The sequence below is a fragment of the Coloeus monedula genome (genome assembly GCF_965178545.1).
Source record: "Coloeus monedula genome assembly, chromosome: 19".
Classification (NCBI taxonomy): Eukaryota; Metazoa; Chordata; class Aves; order Passeriformes; family Corvidae; genus Coloeus; species Coloeus monedula.
Genome location: NC_138799.1, coordinates 3815950 through 3836913, shown reverse-complemented (window position 1 = coordinate 3836913; position 20964 = coordinate 3815950).

Sequence of the window (20964 nt, the reverse complement as noted above, 5' to 3'; positions counted from 1 at the left end):
TACTGTCAGAAACTCGACGAAGAAAACAAGAGGTTAAGTGTAGCTGCTTTCCCCCCCACAAATCTCCCAGCAGAAGTGGAAGCTGAGTGCAGACAGAGTGATTTAGGGTCACAGCAAACAAATAAATAGCACATATGCCTAAGAGCCGAGGAGAAATAGCACCAGACCAGCACATGCATAAATGAGCCACAGTAAAGAACTGCTCTGCACTGCCTTAGTCCTGCATTTCTTTGCGTTGCCCCATTATTACTGCTCAGAGATAACCAGGATTTTCAGTCACCACAGTGAAATCCTAGACAAGACTAAGAATTGTGCCATCAATTAATATGATTTTAGGAAGCAGTCTACATAGTGATAGTAAAGCACAACCTCCTTGTTTTAAATATTCAAATGTTCAAGCAAACGAACCTAAGCCTAACTAGGCATCCATAAACCCAGGCCTGGCAGAGGTGTCTCCTTTGGAAGCACACACAGATTTTGATGTTACGGCCCAAGCATGCCTTGCTGGGTGTTGCAGTTTATCAGAAGCCTTCCTTCCTTTGTGCACATGAAGAAAATAAAGAAAACCACTCGCACAGCTGAAAATGGGATGAATTGAGAGGCTTCTTGCCACACACGCTGCTGTTTCTCAGAGGGTTGTACCCAACCCTCCAAGCAGTAAATTAAAACCTCCAAGAGCCCAGAACAGCCACAGCTCCTTCACACAGATTTTGGGAGATGCCACAGTCCCTCTCACACCTTAATTCTTTCTGTTTACCCAAATCTGCGAAAGAATAATTCTATAGAAAATCTATTTCTCCAAACTCCACTGCGGCACCAAGACTCATCTCTGTCCCTGGACCACCAGGAGATCTGGTACCCACAGAGGCACCATCTTTCTGCAGAGGATGCAGTGACAACCTCACATTGAAATCCTCACACTGTTTAAAAAAAAGTATTCTGGGGGAAAAAACCAGTACTTTTACTAGATGGATTTATTTTTTCTTTAAAACATGCAAAAACAACCTCTGTTTTTTCCCCAGAGAAACAACTCTATGTTTAATTTTAGGCTTCTCTCATAAAATATTAAAGGAACAAAGAAATCTGTTTGAAATACTTTGATTTTATTGAAATTAAATATTTAATTTGACACAAAATATTGTTTCAGATTTTATTTTTAACCTTCTAGAGTGGTTTCATTTGAGAAATCAAGACTTGCAGAGGTTTTCGTGCAAGCAGGAGATCTGCCTTCTGCTATCTCCAGGAAGGACTCATTCACTTAATTTTTCTCCACCACAGTTATATGGCTCATTAAAAAGATACAGAAACACTGGTCTCACACCGAGGCTGGAGCTGAAATAACTTTGACGGGGTCGAAGTTATTTCAAAGTTACTTTGAAACAGCTGAGCAATGGTGAGGGAGAGATTAGAGGTTGGGAGGAAGAACACTGGGAAGAAATGCAGAAATATGCACGTGGAGAAAAACAGGTATTTCCCACTTTGATGAAAAATCTGAACATTTTGAAGTCTATGCACAAAGACTTCAGCAAAGCTGACTGCCAGTGACATGAGACAGGGAAGCAAATAAAACCCCACCAAACTCCCAGTTAGATCTGTTTGGCAGCACAGAAAAGAAACTTTCTGTACAGAAGCAAGAGAATGGGAGGAAGTGGTCTAAGGGATTAAAAACACTTCATTCCAGACAAAATCCTGAGATACAGACCTTTCAGTGAGGAAATCAGGAGAAAATATCTTGATTTTCCTGGCCAGTCCCAACAACACCCAAAACATTGCTCTCATCCTGTAAGAGTGATGGGGCAGAAGCTCCAAGCCCTGCTGGTACCAGTGTGGGGGTTTGTACTGGAGAAAAATCTATCAGTTCATTCCCAGCAAAGCCCTGTTTCGAATCATTTCAATATCCTTTGTCCTAAGGGGAAAAAGAGTTGGAGAAAGTCCTGAAATCATGTTTATATGGCTTCCAACATGCAATTTATTTTCTTCCCTCGGCTTGGAGGGAATTTGTATCCTGAAGCTTAAGCTGACTGCATCTGTCCAACTCCAGCCAAAGCACAAACCCCAGGCTCAGCTCCCAAACCCAGCCTGGACCAAATCAAAGGATTCAGATGGCACAGCCTGTTCACTCTGGAACTTGCTGATGTTTGGAACTATGATTTACCAGCTTCATCTGGGCCAACAACAATACTGATATTATTATTTCAGTATCTACATCTTAAATGTTTTCCAGGATGGCAAATATATCTCCTGCTCAGTTTTGCTGCTTAGTTTCTGCATTTTTCAGCTCTGTGATAGATGGGGTGGCTGAGTACAGGGCATATCTCCAGGCTTCTGAAGCTGTCATGTCATCAGAACTCAAGAAATAACTCGGTGCTGGGGACAGCACAAAGAATCCAGTCTGCCCACAGCTTCCCATTTCTCTGCTCCCAGAGCTGTTAAGTTTTAATTTGGTCATTTCATAGAAAAAAAATCCCAGAGCCAGGAAATTACAGTAGAATTTGAATTTTCCTTCCCTAAAGCTATGCTGGACAGGACTTGGAGCAACATGGTTTAGTGGAAAGAGCCCTGCCCACAGCAGAAGGTTGGAACTAAATGACCTTCAAGGTCCTTCCAGCCCAAACCTTTCTGTGATTCCATGGAGGATCAAGTTTCCAACCTTCCTGGCTGCTGAGGATTATTTCAAAAGGCAACACTAAAAGCTGAAAATCGAGGAGAAAAAAAGAAAAACAGACCTATGATGGTGGGAGGAAAAAAAAATCCAAAAGGACAATCCACAAATTAAATACCAGGAGCTGTTTTAGGTCAGCATGGCTGAAGTGTTTAGTGTGGGTGTTCCTGAGGGATTTATCCAGGACATTTGGGATGGGCACTGGGGTTTGATAGCTCCTGGGCATGCAGTGGGAAGGAACAACCCAAGGCAGGATGGCACTGGATGTGCTGAAACTGGGGCTGTGGAGAAAGCTCAAGCAGCGTCCATCTCACACAAAGGGGGGAGAAATGTGTCAACTCATTTTTGTTTGCTCCTCTTGTGTTTCCATCCCCTTTTTCACCCTGTTCAGGTTTCTTAGTCAGGCCAAAAAGTGTGAAAAACAGCTTTGTCCAGATGCAAAAGCCCAGGAAAACTCCTCAGGACCCTTCTGCCTTCCACGTGTGGGGACCCCCCTGCTGCACACAGCTCCAGCTGCCCCAGCCCATCCTGGCACCTGCTTCAAAACAGGGAATCTCTGCTTCCCTCCACCTCCTGGCAGGCTCAGAGCTGCCCCAGGGTTTCCATGGGGAGATCCATCAGGTGTTTTAGGACGAACAAAGCTTCTGGATAAAGACAAGGATGGATGGATCACCGGAAAAATCTGTTGAGAGACAAGTGGTGAGCAGGACAGTGCCACATCCTGGGAGGTGTGAATGACCACGGGAGATATTCCAGAACCATCTGGACACAATCCTGTGCCTGGGATGACCCTGCTTGAGCAGGGAGGCAGGACCAGATGATGCCACCTGGGGTTCTCTTCCAGCCTGACCCACCCTGGCATTCGGATCTCAGCAGCAACTGCACACAAGGAAAAGCTCAAAAGGGGCTCCAGGAGCATTGGGCTGCTCCAGGTAGCACCCAGCCCCTCCAGCATCAGGCTCTGATGGTGCCCTGTGACATTGCAAAGCTTTTGCAAAAGGAAATGCTCCCGGAAAACCCCAGACAGGAACAGATTGATTTCCAACACACACAAAATTATATATAAAAAAAAAAAAAAAAGAAGAAGAAAAAAAATCAAAGCCAGCAGCTTGCACACAAGGCTTGCATTTATAATTCTGATTCTCTAATAGGAAACAGCTCCCAGCTGGGGGAGGGGTAGACAGGAAATATTACAGCAACATTATTTTGTTACACTAATTACCAATAATGGCACATACTAGACTACCAACCACAGTCAATTCATTTTAAAAGCTATATAATAATGTTTAGGATAAGGAATTAATTTTTATAGCCACTGAAGCAGATTTACTTGTACTGTAATGCTGATTTATTAAAAATTAAATTTCTTAACTCCAGAAGTTTCCTTGGAGAGGCTCAGCAGGACCTGAGGGGGGACGTACCCTGCTGCAAGGGGAGAATTTTGGCAGCATTAATGTACAGGTCAGAGTGCCCAGACCATTATTAACCCTTCAGCACATATGCCTGTTTGGATGTGCCCACCTTCATGGGCAAATTCAGCCTCACAGTGTGCACACAAGGACCCAGCAGATGATGCTTCCCAAGTCAACTGATTGTGAAAGGATGGGGTTTAATTTATTTTTTTATTGTATCATTTACAAAGGTAAAATTTCAGCACTACAAGGGTTTTGTTGTTTTTTTTCCCCCAGTGTAGAGAACTCCATAAAAGATTCATAAAGCGAAAACTTTGATGTATAGTCAAGAAGATACAGTCATTAATTTATGAAAATATCCCTGGTGTCAATTATTGACTATGAAGAGGTTCAGATTGTCTCTTCCCCTTCCATGCAGGAGCTGCTGGCTCAGATTTTGTACAGAGCCGAGAGCAAGGCTGGGCTTGAGCACAAGACCAAACAGGGAGAGTCCTCAGCAGGACTTCAGACAGGGACTAAATGTGATAATTTCTGACAAACCATTTATGAGATGATTGGGATAACTTCAGTTGCTTCACTCCTGCTCCTAAGTTTCCATTACTAGAGCCATGATCATCTGGATAGGAAGTCTCCAAGGCCTTCTCCTGCAGGTATGTTAGCTGGGCTGATCTTGAGAGAGTTTCCCTCCAGCTCTGGAGGTCTGGTGGGTGGATGAGGATGGGAACAAAAGGGATGGCTGGGCTGGGCTCTGCATCCTCCAGAAGGAGGTGATGCATCCATTCTGCATCCAGGGAAGGAACAGCTACCATGCACCTGAGTGCTTGGGATGCTCAAACCAAACACAGGGAGGGTAGAGCAGATGGTGGGAACAGAGGCTTGGTTTTTGCGATCCATCTCTTTTGAGTGCACAGGGAATTTTTTGGTGTCTCACAAGGGCCACATCTGCATGAACCACACCAAGGGACTTCTGATGGGAGCCAGCCCTGGGACCTTCACCCCTAACAAAACCCAATGGAAAATGTTCCTGCTGTCCAGCCAGCCCTGAAAAGTATTCAGGAAACACCCACAGACGGGCACCCACCAGGGAGCCTTTCAGGGCACTGGTAAAGGACTAAGCTGTGTGCAGCTCCTCCTCATCTGCATCTTGGAAAGGGCCCCAGCCTGCCAGTCCAGCTCTTGCCATTGCTACTCCTTTAAAAGGAGCCACTTATTCAGCCTAAGCCTTCCACCAGCTCCAAGGACAACTGGCAGCCCAGCCCAGCAGCCAAGGCAGCCGTGGGGGGGCTTGCAGTGGTTTCTAAACATCGTCTCTGCACCATCTGATCTGTGCAGGCACCACACAAAAACCTACTCGAATTCCTTAGGAGAAAGAACAACGAAGCTGGAGCTGCTCCAATCCCCGTCCTGGCTGGAAGCAGCTCCAGGCGCGCAGACGCAAACCCAGCATGGCAAAGAGAATTTGTCTGCTGCCGTTCCCGTGTTTGGTGTTGTGGGGTTGTTTTTGTTTTGTTTTGTTTTTTAATGACACTTCTAGAGATCCCACCGCTTTAAGTTCCATCCTGGGAGGGAGATGCAGAGGGAGGAGAGTCATTAGCTTATCCCTAACGCCTAGCGAGGGCAAGGAGAAGGGAGGAGGGGTTTCCTATGCTAATCCTGCACAGGGTGGTCTCCCACCGATGCTTTCCTGTGCTCCAGGATAAATGAGACTTCCCTAATTCTTTCCCCGCTGCAAATAGACAGACGGGGAGCCTGCACCGTGCGGCTCGCACTGCCCTATCCATCACCGTGTTCCGACTGCAGGTAGCGGTGATTACAGCTCATTATGGGCAATTACCACCGCGGAGCTCGTAGGTGTTTCCCCCCAAGAACTTTCAGCAGCTCCAAAGCTCTTTGAAGGCTTCTCTGTGAAGAACGGATGAAGGAAATCCCTCCCCCTCTGCCCAGTAGTCAGATCTTCCTTCCAAAAGCCGTAGCCATCAGACACCACAGCATAATCACAAAAAATAACTGGAAAAAAAAAATCCCCAACCGCGCGAGCCCGAAGGATCGGCGATGCACCAGGTCTGTCCTCTCGGCACGGCTGGTGGATGGGGAACGTGTCTGCTCCGAATGACTCCTCTTTCTCTCTTTTGCTCCTCAAAAAGCTTCTCCTGTGAGCAAGCCGGCCTCCCCCCGCCCCTCCTCCAAACCCATAATGTAATTCACACAAAAAACCCGCACACAACAGAAAAGAACATGTACAGTGGGTGCTTTTCCCGCATACAAAGTACCACGGCAGCGGACTGAGGGATGGACCCTTTGAGAAATTCATATGCCAGCCTTCCCACTATAGCAATTTCATTCTGTCTTTGTAATTGTCTGATATTACATTGTTCCCTGCCAGAAGATTAATTAGCTAGTCTTACCCTCCAACATACCATCCCTCTGCAACCCTCAAGGAAGCTGGAGTGGTGCCAAGTCGCACGGATTTGCTATTCTGGCTGGCAGCTGCTACTGTGGCTGAAGAAAAAAAAAAAAAAAAAAACTGGGAAGGAAAGGAAAGAAAAAAAAAAAAGCCTCCTTTTGTCCCCGAGCAGCAGTTGCTGTGCCAACTGACCCCCACACCCCCGGCCCTCCCAAAGCCACCACCAACGAGGCGGCCAAGTTTCAACGCCATGGGCCGGGCAGTGGGGAAAAAATAAAAGAGTGGCAGGAAACGGAAATTAAAGATTTAAAAAAAACCCCAATCAAGCAAAAAAAACCCCCCACACCCAACACTGAGCGCTCCCCACGCCCCAAGGCCCCGCCTGGTGTCATTACTCACGCATGGCTGTGCTGAAAGTCACTTGGGACACGCGCCGTGGGAAGGGCGCGGGCAAGGCGACATCCCAACATCAACATTCCCACATCCGCATCCCGACGTCAACATCGGCATCCCGGCATCAGCATCCCTCATCCCAGCCCAGAGCCACCTTCACGCCCCGGCCCACCCTCAGCCCGTGTCCCAGAGGAGAGGGCAGCAGGGAGCATCACTGGCCGTGGTGGCTGTGGGGAATCACCACCCCAGCCGGGGCTGCTGCCGCAGCCGCTCTTGGCAAGGAGCCCGGCCCGGCGGTGGATCTGCTGCTTTTGTTCCCTCTCCATCTTCCCTCCTCGCACACACACACACACACACGGCTCTGGATCTCTCCATCTTACCCTAGACATGGTGCCCAGGCAGGTGGGAGCTGCGTGGGTATGAGCGCAACACATCCATGGTCACCATCCCAGCAAGCCGTGGGCGCACAGGGGTTTTCCCTCTTTGTATAGTGGAGGAGAGCTCAAAAACTGGGAGGTAAAAACCTGAAATACAGTTACCTATCTAAACTCTCATGCACATCACAAGACCAGCTGACAAGCACATTGTCTTTCCTTCCAGACAGTCCTCCAAAAGTTCTATTCTGCTAAAATCACCCCAGCAGTCCATGCTTGCTGGTTGATTTGCTGGTTTGCCCCATCAGCACCACAGGGCTCTCCAGTCACATCCCACCAGGGCTGCAGCACAGCGTAGCAAGATGTTTACAGCAGAGGAGACACCACAAGTGCCAACAAGTTATGTTTAAGGTAAAAAACAAAGAAAAGGAGAGCAGGACCCCTGCAACACCAACAGACACAACTACGAGCAGTGAGGGGTGTACTGGACCCTGTACAGCCCAATGGGGATTGGTCCCCAAAACCACCTGGCGGCTTTGCCTCCTGTCCCCCATCCAGCTCAAAGGGAGGCCAATCTGTGATAGATTTTTTCTTTAATTTGGGCAGCTGTTTGCAGGAGCTCACCCTTCCTCCCCAGCACACACAGGGGATTGGCACGGGGACAGGGAGCTGCGTTTGCTGGGCACCAGAAGCCATTTGAAGCCACCCGTTCCCGGGCTGTGGGAAACGAGCCCATATTGTCACGGGGGCTAATTAAGCTCCTCCACTAAGACAGCAGCTCTAGACTGTCTCAGCACCCGCCTTTGCTGGCAGCCCCCCTCCTCGGGTGCTACGGAAACGGGAATTAAGCGGTGATGAATGCAGTATTAATTAATTAAGAGAAGATGCACATGAAGGGGGTGGGAGGCAGGGGGTCTTTGCGCTGTGGAAATTACCCAAGGAGGGGCCGCTGTAAATTTGTTTTTTATTGTTTTTGCTTGGGAGAAGGCACCGGGGGGGGGACCTGCATGCCCGGGTAGTGGGAGTGACCCGCTGGCACCAGACCTACCCGTCCTCCATCTCCAAGGAAAAGAGGATATCCCAAAAAAATGGCAAGGGAGGGAAGAGGTGCCGGCGGCTCCACGCCGCCATCTTCTCCCACTGCGGAGGCCGAATGCAAAATCGATTTTGCACACTCCGAAATGGCTGTTCGGGAAGGGGTTTCTGCTCTGGAGAGGTTAATGGGGAAGCTCAACCCAGCTGATGCTGGGGGGATGGATGCTACTTTTCAGTTTGCATATCAAGATTGTTTACACATATGATTAGCTAATATATTAGGCGTCTTAAAGGAGAGAAAAAAAAAAAAGATGGCAAAACGCATTGTTTAGTTTTGATTTGTATTCCTCACCCAGTCTCTCCTTCACAATGCACCACCCAGAGAAGAGCAAGGACTTGGCCATCACTGCAAACAGCTGGGGTTTGGAGAAGGGAAGCAAATGGTTAAAATTCCATCAATGACTGCAGTGTCCAGCATGATTTGGCACATCCAGCCTCCCATCGGAGCACATCAGGTAAATGCTGGTCCCCATCATGAGAGCTGGGGCAGCTCAGCCTGCTCAGAGGTCAGTTTTGGGTGGGTACCCAGCAACCCAGGGTGGGCAGACCCTGAGCTCCATGGGAAGGACAAGATCCCCATGGGAAGCCTGCTCTGCCCAGCCTTGGCCAGTGGCAGCAGGGTGCTGGGGACAGGGGAGTGTGGGCTGCAGAGCCCACATGCAATGGGAATTGTTCAGCACTGCAGCTTTTTCTCTCTGCATGGCTCTACTCCTGGGGGCTGGGTGTGGTTTCGAGTCTCTTTTCTATCTCAAGGCTGGAGACAAACACCCTGGAGATAATCAAGGCTTTATTTCACTACCAGCAGGGGCAAAGAAATTCAGCTGCAGACCCGGCTGGCACTGCCCTGGGCTAACAGGACAGGTACCACTGTTCCCTGATCCAGAGACCTTCTGGGCATCTCCAGGACACCCCTGCCAGGCATCTCAAATCCAGACCTGACTGTTTTCTGACTCCTCACATCACACACACTCCTGGCAACACAAACCAAAGGTGTGGCTGTGCTTCAAGCAGCTCCACAGACCCATCCCTGTCTCCTAGGTTATGCCAGGGTTCACCTGAGCCACCAAACAGGCTTCACTCAGCACTTCTCCACACAAACTTCCTCCTGCATGAGCTCAGTGGGATGGTGGGCTGGGAAGTGTTTTAGGGGATCCCTTTTAAACACCAGGCTGCACGCTCAGAACCTTGTGCTGTTCCTCCAACCCAGAGCCTGCACTGCAGACTCAGTTCCTGCATCCCTGTTTCTTGGACCAGCTTTTTGGGATCGTCGAAATACAATTCCCTTGTGCATTTCCAAACACACCAGCAAAGCTCTTCCAACTCGCCATCCTTCTCCTCTGCTCCTTTTTTCCCTGCTACAGAATAATCCCTCCTTCCACAGCCAGGCATCACAGCAGCCACCACACCAGCAACTCAGCTGCTCCTCTCTCCCTCAACGTCCTCCCCAGCTCTCACCACCCGGGGTGTGTTATTTATACAACATCCCTTAACATCGACTTCTTCAACACAACTTTTCCTTTAATTACTTGCATTAAAAATAAAAATGCCAACCTATGCGAGCAACTGCTCTCATTACAGTATCAGTCCTCCAGCTAATTAATATCTGTTAGCTTTGGCTTATGCACCAGGATGCCTAAATCCAAAATACACAAAGCTGCCAAGTTACTTTGCAAACAGGAGCGCTTGCCTTGAAGAAAGAATCACGTTACCCAACTTGCTTCTATGCAATCTCACCATAACCTTTACTTTCAAGGTCTTAGAAGAGAGAAGGAAAGTTCATGCAGCTCAAAAGAGACTGCAGTGAAACCAAAGGGGAAACCCAGAGGAAAGCAAAGAGAAAGAGAAGAGAAATGGATCTCCAGAAGAAAGAGAAACACCATCTCTGTACCCACTCTCTTATAGTCACACAGGCCACATGGGAAAGATTGACCCTAAGAAAAATCCTCTCTCTCAGAGCACAAACACACTTCTCCAGCCAGCAGAAAAGGAAAGGGAGCTGAACACAACCAAGCTCAATCACACCAGCAATCACCTCCCTTCATGGTGCTGTGTGACTGCAGCAGGTCTCAGAGATGCTGCACAGGCAACAACAGAGCCAGAAGTCCCAGGAGAGTTTTGTAGCCTGGTGACAAATAAAGGAGCCACCCCAGGGGTGGCATGAGACCTGGCAGGGTGGGAAGGCAGGCGCAGCCCTCCTGCAAGCCCCCAATAGTTCCTGACTGCCAGCACATCCAGCACAGCCAAAGGCAGCAGGTTTGGAGCTGATTAAAAACAGAAAAGCCTTATGTAAACTTAATGCATAATTAACCTGAGTAACGCACTCGCAGAAGACATTATTGAGGTCAGGGAAGCATTAGAGCCACAAAAACAACTCCACCAGCAGATGAGGGATGAGAACATCCGCTGTTAAATTATTTGAATACTCCTCTAGCACAAAGGATAAAACCTGCTGGATCCTAAGCAGGACAAGCCTCCCCTCCAGGCAGACTGTAGCAGGTTTTTTAGATCCTACTCCAAAGCACTGGATGGGAAAGGCCAGAAAGGAGAGCCTGAGGTGGACAAGTCCTTCCGAGACTTCTTGTCCATGTCAGGTGTCCAGCAGAGGTTACAGGGGGGATTCCTGCCCTACAGGGTGTGTGTGTGCCCCTGAGTGGACACAGGGGTCTGCACGAGTCACCCTTGGCTGTGCTTGCACTTAGCTGAGACCACCAGCCCACACAGGAACGATTTGTCTCAGCCCAAGTGCAATCCTTGGGAGGTGAACGGTCCTTCTGAGGTGCCTGTCCCAGGGTGATCCAGCCCCACAGGTGCCCTGGACACCACGTGCAGGTGGGAGATGCCTTGGGGTGCTCACCAAGCTGTGCTTGTGACACACCCCTGAATCCAGTGGGCTCTTGGGCTGTGGGTACCTCTAAACCTTTACAATTCTGGGCAAGGATGGCTGGAATTGCTCCCTCTCCTCTCTGTTTCCACTTCCTGCACTTTCCTTTGCCCCTTCCCTGCCTTAACACCACTGTCACAGTTCCACGGTGCAGAAGCACCTTTCAGACCCTCCCAAAGGGTGTTTGGGGCTCCAAGCTCCCAATGATCTTCCTGATGCCAATTAAAACAACAGGAAAGCCTCCCATTTTCCAGGCTCCATAAGCAAACACCCACAGGCATTGCCCTCCCCTCCATTCCTGGCTTGCTGACAGCCACAGCAGCTGTTCCACATTTCCCACTTTTAAAAACTCCCCTTAAATCAAGATCTCTTTTGCCAAAATCCAGTAAAACAGACTCCATGAAACATTTCATGGCGACCAAGGGCTGCCTTTCCCAGGCTGCCCCTCTCTCAGAAGATCACGATGCAAACACTCAAGGCTCCCCCTGGAGAAAGCCAAGGGCTTGATTGGCAACTCTGCTCCCACACATCCCACAGGCACAGCACCTGCTTGGGATTACCACGGCACCTCAGAGGGATTTGTGGCAATGGATTCACCTGGGATGAGCCCTCTCACTCCCACCTGCCCTTGGGCAATACTCTGATGCTTCCAGCACACACAGACTGGTGGCAATGCCAGCAGCTCTGTGGGGCAGTGCCAGGCTCTCCTCCTTTTCCAGACAATCCAAAACAATAAACCAGAATGTCCAAATAGTTCATTTTACAGCTGATTTAATGATAATTGATAATGATAATAAGCTTGGACTCCTTGTATTTGCAGAAAACAAGTATTTTAAGCGTGCCAGGCTTCACTTGCTGAAGTGCCTCTCTGCCCCTCCAAGGGCTAGAAAGGCTCACTTGGGAAGGAGGGAAGCTCTCAGGCCACCGGGCTCCAGGAGAAATGTGAACAACCAGCTGCCCATGACTCCTGATGAATACAGCAGCAATGACAAGGCAGAACACACTTAGGGACAGGTGAAACCCAGCCTGATCCAAACTCAGCTCATCCCACCACATGGCACAAGGCAGGACAAGGCAGATGGAACCCTGGAGCCAAAGGGCTCAAAGACTGGATCATTCCAGCTGGTCCACAGTTAAACCCTCAGCCCCACGAGGGGGGCAGACACAGCAACAAGGTGATCACCACATGTGGGAAGTCAGCTTGAAGGGGAAAATTATCTGGTGACAGCCCAGGGAGCCCACAGACCTGCAGTGCTGGTGACAGTCAGGGCATATCCTTAACAGCCTCCAGAAAAGCCAGGTTTCCATCTGTTCCCATTAATGCTTGGAGTCTGCACTTCCACTGCAGGGAATGAAAGCCTGGAGCAACCTGGTCCTTCAAACTGGCCAAAGTCCTGCAAAAGCAGGACACTCATCACACATTTCATCCTTGTTTCCTTCATCCTCTTGCACAGGACCTCCCATTACACTTAAAGAGGGTTTGTGGCATGGTTGTCATGCAGATACCCATTGTAAACTCCATGGAAGAGCCGTGACGAGCACAGCATCCGTGTCTCTGTTGTATTGCAAGGGAAAACTGACTGCTGATGGCAGCACAGGACCTCTGGGATGCAGTTCCCTCACCTATCAAGTGACAAGATAAAACAGCCCTTCCTCAGTTCACAGAGGTGCTGCAGCTCATACCTGACACCTGCAACATCCCTTGGCAACCCCTGGAAAAGCCATTGGCACCGAGGGGAGGCAAAGTCACACTCTGCCACCTCTCTCTGCCCACATGCAGCAGGTTACTGAGGCTGAAAATGAAACCGCTCCCACTTGTCTTTTGTTGCTTTCCAAGTGACATCTTGCACACTGGCTGGACAGGGGAAGTGGCACTGTCACCAGGAATAGCTGATTGCCTGGAGGGACCTGGACTCACTTTTTTAAAGAAGGGTAACAATGCAAAGACACTTGGTGACATTTTCCCTCGTTCACACCGAGCAAAAACTTGCAATCTCAGGCCTATTGCATGACACAGAAATGTCATAAAACTGAGGCTCTGGAAGCAAGCAAGGGAAAAGAGAAAGAGCAGTACTTCGTATTTTGAGTTTGGCTCAGGGTAGCCTCATACAGGAGGACCCATTTCCCAGAGCTCAGCTTTAGTAACTCCCCACAAGACGGTGCCACCCAGCCCTGCCAGGCCCTCACCAGCTTGCTCCAGGATGGTTTCAGCACATTTAACACATATTTAATAGCTGGAAACCTCTCTGAACCTCCAGCCATTTCGCTGGTTTCAGCTCTGCTGGTGGATCCTTCGGTGGGGCTCTCTGCCTCCCTCTCACAGACCTTTTGTGCCACCTCCACACCAGCCCTGGCACAGCTGCTGAAGGTACCTGACACACCCCATTAGAAAACTCCTTCCCTCTCCAGGGCTCCATTCCCCAGGGTGTGCAGCTCATCCCCACAAGGTGTGGGATTGTCAAAGCAAACTGGCCCCTCAGCTTTGGAGAGCTGCCAGAAATCAAGTGCTGCCGACTGGAAGGAACACAAGGAGCACGGGAATCTCATCCAAATAACCAACACCCATTTTCCTGTCTCAGCTTCAGCACCCCAGGCTGCTCCTCGTGTTCAGACCAGCTATCTTTAAGCCCCTCTGACCTTCTCCCCTGCTTTATTTTTGAGCACATGGAGCTTGCCCATCTTTGGCAGAGAATTTCCTTGGAACTGTTGATTCCTCATCCATCTAATTTAAATTTACCTTATCCAGGTTGTGGCCAAGGCTCTGTGCCAGTGACTGCCCATGCTGGTGGCAGGTCATTTGTTCTAATAACCCCCACGCTGCTGGCCCTACACTGAATTTCCTTCCAGTTCAGCACAGAAGAAAAAAAACCAATGTCCTGCATCCCAAACACATTTTGATGGGTGATCCATGCACATGAAAGTCCCACAGGATGGCAGAGATTGGACAGCAGCAGCTGGATTCAGGGCTCAGCAAAGATGAAGATGTTTTGTGCTCACCTTAGCCATTCTTATTTACACCCCCAAACGCAGCACTTGCTCTCCTGAAATCCTACAGCCTCTGCAAATTAAGAGACAGATTGTTCCAGCTCCCATCCATGCTGCTGCTGTCCTTGCAGAGGAATTTTACACCCAAAGCTTTGGCAAAACCATCCGGTCTGGGCTGTGCCTGCCAGCCATCACAAGGGAGGAGTTGGGCCAGGATGTCTCCCCCATGTAAAATAGGATCACTGCTCAAGCAACCTCTTATCAAATGGGAACCTGCCCATCCACTGGGTCCTTCCTCCCTCATCAGAGGGTCTTAAACTCACCAGGATCAAGGGCTCTTTCTTTGCTCGCCCCTGAAAACCAGGGGGAAGCTGCAGATATACTATGAGCACTCAGGAGGAAAAACACTACAGCATCTAAAGGTACTTTAAATGATTTAGATACAAACTTGCCTGTAATAAGACATCTATTTTGGTTAATCTCTTAGTTGCAAATCTTGAAACTCTTGAACCTGCCTCAGGCTACTGTCAGCGGCACTTCATTTAACACTGCTTATTGGGAATAACTGCTATTTCCCACTGTAACCTCCAAACCTCTTAAAGTCTCTCTTATTGCTCTGCCCAAATATACTTGCCTTCAGGATACAGGGGTTTTTTTCTTGCTAAGAACTGTTGAGATGATTTGAACAAGCTGAATCAGAGGAGACTGTTTCCCAGGCAAAGCAGCCAAGACTCAAAACACCATCCCTGGGATATTTCTGGAGCGATTCCTTTTTTTTTTTTTTTTTGGGCATTTACTCGGGTTATGAAATCCAACGGCTGCACTTTGATCATTCCTCACAAGCCAAGGAGTGGAAGGGATGGAGGGGTGTGTTCATCCTCCAGGAAAGTCACCTGGGGGAAGAGATCTCCATCCCTGCCCGCACCTGGGGCTGTGGAGACCATCACCAGCTCACCATGCCCGTGGTCAGAGCTCTCTGAGGAGACTGCTGGGGGCTTCTGCAGCACCAATGCAGCTCTTGTGCTCTAAACTCAACCTTTTTATTTAATGGGGCTGCAGAGCCACGGTGGGCACCAAGCTGTGACTGTAATCCCACCCACCCCAGCTCAGCAGGTTTGATTTTAAACACAACCACTCGGGCAGCTGGACCCTGGACATACCCAGCACTGTCCTGATGGGTGCCACAGCTCCAGCCCCAACAAATCTGGGAATTGCAGCAGTCCCGAGGCAGGGGTGAGGCCCCTCCCTGTGCTGCAGGGAGCCACTGCCCGCTTTGTTGCCAGGCAGCGGCCACACGAGTCCCTGGGCAAGGGCAAACAGAGGCACCAGAGCCCTCCAAGTCTTTCAGATATGGCACTTAACTACAATACAGGATTTTCCAGCCCAGGCCTGTGTCTGGGGCAATCACTCATCACTGCAGGTCTGCAGACCCCAGCACAACCTCAGTCGTCACCTTCCCTCTGCTCACAGGGAAAAGCTTTGGTCACTAAAGGGTTTTGACCCACGTGGAGCAGGACATAGGAATGAGGGACCAGGACCCCAAAGAAAAGGGACAGACCTGACTTGGGATCAGTTTCTAGTCCCATCAATGTGCTTGAGAAAGTAGCCAGCATTAAGGGATTACAGCTCCAGGGGTTTAGAGACACACTCTCACATCCATCTGCACCAGCTTTCACACAGAAATCCTGATGGAATAAAAACCCAAACCAGTATGAAATATGTGTGTATAAGCTGTGATAAATAACAGCCTGTCTGTACAGGATACAGGGCCCTCTCTGCTCTATACATTCACCCTGGTTTAGTAGGGATGAAGCCACCAGATAATCCAGTCTCTGCCAAACCATAACCAGCACAGCAGGAACCCACGTGCTGACTGCAGGGCCAGATGGGTACCACACTCAGAGCACTCAGATTTGGCACACCACAGTCCCTGGAAAGCTGCAGAGGCCAAAACTGTGTTTCTCCAGCCACTGCCCAAAGCCTCTGCTTCCCTGCGTCTCCCTGCTCTCTTCCGATCTGGAGCTGGCCCTTAGCCTGAGCTCAAGTTGCAGAAAAACACTCCACCAGATATAAAACAACTTTTTCCCTTTCCCCCTAAATATCCCTCCTTGCACAATCATAACCAGACACTGACACCCCACTTTACCCCTGCTTAAGGCAAAGCACTCATGGGGAGGTACCTGCACAGCCCTGGGCTTTGGGAGAACACTGGACCATAGCACACAAAGTTATATTTATAGTTACAGCAGAATAAAAACCCCTTGAACCCACTTCTCCCCCCATTCCAGCTCGCACAGAAGTTGCCAGCAGGACAGAACCACCCCAGGAGCTCCAGATCAGGCCAGTCCCACACATCCTAACTCCAGGCAACGCTTCCTCCCCCAGCACTCCTGAGAGCAAACAGCTGCTGCTTTTAAGCCCTGTGGAGGGTTTAGGAGCAGAGCACCTGCACCAGCAGCTGATGGCACTTACTGCTCTTCAATTAAGCTAATTTTGCACCAGAGGGGAGAGAGCTGCGACTGCTCACCAGGACACCCCGCTCCCCCAGCCCTTGCGCTGTGACAATGACCTGCAGCAGGTACCGGAGGTGCCTTGATGTCCCAGCTGGAGCAGAGAAGCACCAGGGTGGCTCTGTGAGCACAGGAGGGTTCCAGAAGGAATCCCTGGCCCCCTTTTCACAGCACAGCCACTCTCCCTGTGCTCTGACTGCAGCAAACACAGCCCGGTGTTCCCATGCTGCACTCACTCCCCACACTGGCACTGACGATGCAGCACAGTGGCCTGGCTGACAGCAGCAAAAAACCTCTGTTTAAAACAGCTTTCTCCTGCAGCAGGAAGCACTGAGAGTGTGGTGTGCTCTGATAAACATCAGAGGTGCCAGACTGAGGTGGGAGAGGTCCAAGACCAGAGCTTCCAAACCAGCGGGAAGCATCCCAGGTACCACCACCAGCACAACCCCAAATCTGCCCGCTCCTCCTCCATGAAGAAGAAACCTCACAAAAAGAACCCTCAAACATCCGTGGCCTCTCCTTTCCCCCACAGGGCTCAAATGGGGATTGGTGCCTCCTTCTGCACATGCCAGTGGAAAATCCCCATTGCAGCCAGCCCTGGGGGAGGAGCTGAGGGACTGAGGGTGCCAGTCACATACCCAGAGGTATTTTTAGGGCACAGAAGGCACTTCCAAGGTGTCACCCCTGGTCTTACCCTCACCCAGAGATGGGTCCCTCAGAGCTGTGCTCGACATCCATACATCTTTATCAAGGGACAGATGGTCATTAGAGATGCTTCTTCCAAATCCTTTGTATCTTCATCCATCAGTCAGCTCTCTCTGCTGGAGAAGGTCCCTTCCATCCTGAAGAGTTTCAGGAGTAATTTTCAGCCATCTCAGCTTGCCCAGTAATTTTGTTCCTTATCGAATATTGCTAATGACAGGGATTTAGACTCTCGGCCGTACATCCACTTTCTGTTCCAGTATAAATTTTAATCTATCTTCCCTCTTCCTTCTAGACAAGTCTTTTAAAACAAATTAGTGGAATAAAAAGGAAATCACCAAGTAATTGAAAAAGCTGCTAAAAAACAGAAAGGAAGGAAAGCTGAGGAAAGTTATAATGATTGGAAAATTCAATAAAATTGGAGGGAAGCAGGAAAAAATCCAATTTTTAATGAAACGGATGGCGAGGTGTCACTGGTACATGGCAGCAGATCCCTGGAAGGTGAGCTCTGTCTTCCCACCCAAAGTCAGGCTCCCCCTCTATGTGCCACCCAAAACCATCACCCCCCTCCCCTCCCCTTAACTAGAGGTGCATTTTCTCCTCTCCATTCACCCTCAAGCTAAATCTTTTCAGCTGGTGCTTTCAAAGCCTAACCAATAAAATGTTGAAACATTTATTAGTGGGGAAGAAGTTTTCTGAAGAAAGCAAGCGCAAAAGATGATGTTTTACCGAAAACTTCGAGCAGAAAACGGGAGGTTGGAGTTGAAAAGCTCATGCAGATGAATCTTGAACGGTCTATTCTCACCATCATAATGAGCACATGCATGATTAATGAAAATATTTATCCTCCTAACCCACTGCAGCGAGTTAATATTTAATCCAAAGTCCACGTGAAAGCCCAACCTCTCCTGGTTCCTCACCTACCTTCTCGTTTCCTTGGAAATCTCTGAACTCTGCCAGCTGACCTGAGATTTGGCTCTTTGGGGCTGGCTTTTCCTGGCTTTCTGCATAAGTACCACAACTTTTGATCCCGAAAGCGCCGTCACTTGGGACCTACAAGGTTTCTCAGATAATCCTGTGGAGCCGGTGCTTTGTAACGTGCCTCACTTTGATATTCAAGGCAAAGCTGGACGGCCCACACATGAAAAGACATCCTTCCCTTTCTTCCCAGGCTTAATTTCATCTGCAAATTAAACATATCGAGACAGATATTTATAGAGGAGTGCCCTGATCCCCCCCGGGAGGCCCGTGGAGGCTCCAATGTGTAATTTTACTTTAGGAATATGATTTTAATCTTGGCTTTCTTTAAAGGTGGCAGGAGAGGAGAAGGGCAAGGAAGAGGGAATGCTGGAGATGGGGCTCACTGAGCTCTGCTGCCCCACAATTTGAGCCCTGGGCTGATGCAGTGTGGCGTGGGTGGATGTACACAGGGGGTCCAGGCTCTTGCTGCTTCCCTGTCCTTGTCCTCTGCAAAGCTGTTTCAGGGCATGGGCCTTGAAAGGCGACAATTTTTACTTTTGAAAGAACGAGGTCTGTAAACTTTGCCAGCAAGAGCTTTCAGCTGTGACTTACAAAAGAAGCCAAAGCCAAACCAACCTCTAAAAATGGTGCACAGATTAAAAGAACTGCTCAGCCCTGGGTCCTGATGGTCCTCTGTGACGAGGAGCTCACACAGAGTCATCCATCTCCCTGTATCCCAGCCCTCCATCCCACATTTTCACTGTGGGCCACGCCCAGCACTAAAAAAAAAAGCAACGCAAAAAAAGAACATTTTGGCTTAATTCATTTATAGATATGCCCTAGAGCAGAGGATAAAGCACTTTTGTTTTCCAGTTAAATATTTCCATTTTATCTTCTCGTTAAAGAGTAACTCAATGCCATTCTTTTGGCCAGCATCACTCACTTAAACATCCTCCTGATGGGAAGAGTTCAGGGGAGGGAAACTTGCAGGAAAGGTGGTTTCAGTAGTAATAAGAAGAGGGATTTTGGCACGTTTCTGCATGCTATGAGGTATGTCTTTAAGCTTCAGTAAACTTTTGGAGTCCCTGGGAAGACGGTAATGTGCCTTTGAAGGAAGTATGACTTATGAAATTGCAGTTTTTAGCTTAGCTGGGTAATGTTAATGAGAAAATATCATGGGCTGTGGGTGGAAGTCTCCAGAATCCCATAAGTCAGGAATAAATTATTCTGTTTTCCTAAATGAAGCGGTGCCGTGCAATGCTGCTCCTAAATCAGGCTGATGGTGAGAATTATTTATTAATTTGTGCAGGACCGGAGAGAAGCTCAGGCAAATAAATACAAACTAAAGTGCGTGAAAGAGTTACAAACTCGGGCTTGCTGTGGGCATGGAAGGAAAGGCTTTGCTGAGGTTGTGAGAAGGAGCAGGAGGGTTGGGGCCAGCACCTTGCGTGATGGAGGCAGCGTCAGGAGATGGTGGTGGAGGGACAAATCCTCCTTTCTGCTGAAGCCACAGTGGAGATGATCAAACCCCCCACCCCAAGCTTTCAGCTGCAGTGCAGCAGCTTCCCTGTAATTAAAGCTGGAGCTCTGCAGCTCTGCCTGTGCTGCTGCAGCCCGGCTCACACATCAAAGGGAGATGTTTCCCAGGAGGACAGCTCCCACTCGGGGAATTCAGGGTTTGATGGCCCAGGAAAGTCCCTGAACAGCAGCTCACACCGAGCAGGTGATGCCGCATCCCCCTCAGGCTCCTGGTGCTCGGTGGTGCCCTTGTTTTGGGCAGCACAGCTCATCCCAAGGCTCCATCCTTGCAGCAGGGGGTGGCCCTTTGGGACTCCCAGCTCCTTTGGGCTCTGCAGGAAGCACACAGCTCAGCTTCCCCTCCTGCCAGCACCTGGCCTCGTAGCCAGAGAGGATTTATTCCTCCCTGAGCAGGTCTCCAATGATGGTATTAATCAGGGAGATGGACGAGAGCAGCCCCGTTTATTGTGCACTGTGGGTGAGTGATAAGTCTGCGCCGGTGCCTGGGATAGCAATCAGGAGAAGGGAGCCAAAGGAAGAGGAGGGGAGAGCAGCATTGTGGGTAAATATGTGCGCTTCTGGTGGTGATTACCCTCCAAGTAATTAGTTTTTAAATCAGGCAGACGTTTCGGGAACTACTCGCTATGAGCTGCTTTAATTATTTATACTCCCTTTTATTCTTATTATTTATAGTCCTCCTCTTTGGATGGAGGTGCTCTTTGGAACCTGACCCATCTCCAGCCCTCCCTGCCCCAGCAGCCGCCTCCTCCAGGGCTGCCAGGCACCCCCAGAGCCCGGCTGTGCTGGGGGGGTCCCCTCGCCCTCCCAGAGCCAGGCAAGGGAAGCGAGGCCCCATCCTTGCTGTGAACAGCCCTGTTCAGATCAGTAATTAAACTCTCACTCATCTTCATTTCCCTCATTTGTTAAAGTGAGGCCACTCAATAAGCCATTAGTGCAAGGTCCTTTCTGTCAGCCAAGGCATCCTTAAGGCCCATTTTCCTTGGAGACAGCTGGGGAGGGTGTGGGCAGGGGGAGCAGCCCCTTGCCTGCCCCCTGCTCTGCCCAAAG